Source organism: Pyrus communis, chromosome 10 (genome assembly GCF_041283825.1).
Source record: "Pyrus communis isolate YQ-2024b chromosome 10, ASM4128382v1, whole genome shotgun sequence".
NCBI lineage: Eukaryota > Viridiplantae > Streptophyta > Magnoliopsida > Rosales > Rosaceae > Pyrus > Pyrus communis.
In genome coordinates, this window is record NC_142574.1 from 11315895 (window position 1) to 11318487 (window position 2593).

Here is a 2593-nt window from a genome sequence, read left to right on the forward strand (position 1 = left end):
ATCATTATTCCCATAGATTTTAGCCATCTTTACACTTAAGTACATTCTTACTCATAGTCACCACATACTAGTTCGCATTTAAGCATTTAAAACACATTTCGAATGTAGTAACATGCCTTAAAGAATTTCCTCAATTCCTTACTAGAATGCACTCTATTTTCACACAGATTTTCTGACTACACACCCTACACTAGTTATATGTGAGAGATTGATGTAAACATGAAAGACTAGCATCTCACATATGTTATAACAAAGAAAGCATTTTCTGGATTTACGATAATGACATGAATATGATCTCATGAATGGAATGCTACTACTTAGAATGAGAACCAGTGATTCCATAAGCTCATATCAATTCCAAACTCCACATATTGAATACATAACATCAAGATAGAAGTTGAGGGTTGTAACGGGGCTAAGGGTAATGGTTTAACAAAGAAAGGTAAAGTAAAACAAAGGTTCTTAAAGTAATAGGAAGCGAAGTAATGAAATTGACACTTAAACTCACTTTTAATGGCAGAAATCAACTTTTAAACACAAGGGAAGATTCATGCAACAACTAGGGTCAAATTCACTCTTTTGGACCCTTCCTTCAATAACCAATGCTTGTGAGATCATTCTCACTTATTTTTCAACTCTTTTTTTTTTTTTTTTTTTTTTTTTTTTCTTTTCAACAATTTTTTTTTTCTTTATTTCATTCTTTGGCCGTGCCCTATTATCTTCCCTCACACTTATTTTCTGCAGTATATTGATCAAAAGGAGTTCATTCTAAGTCATGTTTCACTATCCTTTAAGAACAAGGGGTTAACAAAGAAAATAAGCTTGAAAAGGCTCAAAAGGGGTAATCCTACAATACATGTGAAAAGGGATAGGCTTTTTGGCTTTGGCTTGACTAACAACTTCATCTTATTGTATGTTATGCAATCAATATCATGCTTTGAATGAAACGGATATAAGTTCAAGCATTTAGTTCTATCATGATACAATTGCATTCTAAGTAGCAACCAAGCAAGGAATAATGAGATCATGCAACAACTTTAGAAAACAAAGAATCACAGAAAATAACTCTCCAAAGAAAGTAATGGCTCGAATCTCACAGGGATGTAGCGTTTGTGATAGAAGCATATTTATGCGCCTTAGTTAGCTAGTTCTTATGCATTTATGTTGTGTTTTCTTACTTAATTTAGTGTTTAAAGTCATTTTCGTGTGTTTATAGGTTCATATGGCTAAGGATGCAAAAGGATGCCTTTCGGAGCCTTTTGGAGCAAATTAGAGATTGGAATGGATTGCATATGCTTAAAGCCAAGTAGATGGACGAAATTGAAGACCAAAGGAATGAAAATGAAGAACAAAGAGTTCACATTCATCACCAACACAACCATGCATCCACACATTCTTTCTCCATCATTGCCGTGCAAAACACCATCATTGCAGGCACATGCACATTCCACTTCATCATTTCAGATTTCCACCATCAACAAAGAACCATTCATTAATCATTTACACTTTAATCATTCAACCACATTCACACATCACCCATTCACCTTTGTGCCATGCTTCTACCTTTGTTCAAGCCCTTCCACATAACCTGCCTTCATTCATTCAGAAAATGCATTCCTTGCCGTGGCTAACATGCACTTGTTCCCCTTTCATCATTCCCTTTTATTCTTTCATCATTCCATCCACTCATTCATCAAACCACTCCCATCCATTTCATCATTGCAAACATTCAAACAAACACCACACAATGCCGTGGCTCCTATCCCATTTCCAGATTTCCCCTTTGCATTTCCCCTTCATAAATCAGCCACATGCACTTTAATCATTCAATCTCCAACCTTTCACATGCATTCCATCTTTTAATTTAATCACATGCACATTCACCTTGCCTTTGCAGAAAATCCACTTCATAACACATGCATCTTGGCAGATTTCACATGCACTCATGCACATTCACCTTAATCATTCACATAGCTTTAATCCACATCCATTTCCACCTAGATTTCCACCTCACAACCACCAGAAATCAACCAAAACCGTGCATTCCCTTTCATTTCTGTCAAAGCACATGCATTTCCACCCTTTAATCACATGCACAAACAGCCACATGCATCTCCCATCACCATTTCAGCTTTCCACCTAATTCCTAGTCATCATGTTCCCCCCATTTCACCTATAAATAAGCATGCATTGCAGCCACAAACAACACACTCTTCCATTTCAGAAAACCATCTCTCATACACATTCATTCACGCCAGAAATTCCTCCCCTCTCTCTAGCACTACCATACTTCACCATTCTTCATATTTTCTGCCCAAAAACACTCCTTACCTTCCCCTACATCCATCCCTACCCTAAACACATCATTCTACATCATCCATAACCCCCAAAACTCACCAAAACCCCTTGTGCCGCAGCAACTAGAGGAGAAGAGGCCTAAACGTTCATACAATTCAAGATTGAGTTGTTGGAATTTTTAGGTGTACTTCGATTCTTGTTTTCAATGTTTACTTTGTTATTACTCTCTAAGTTTGTTGTAATCATGAGTGGCTAAACCCCTAATTAGTTAGGGGAAAGTTTGAAGCCATGAACA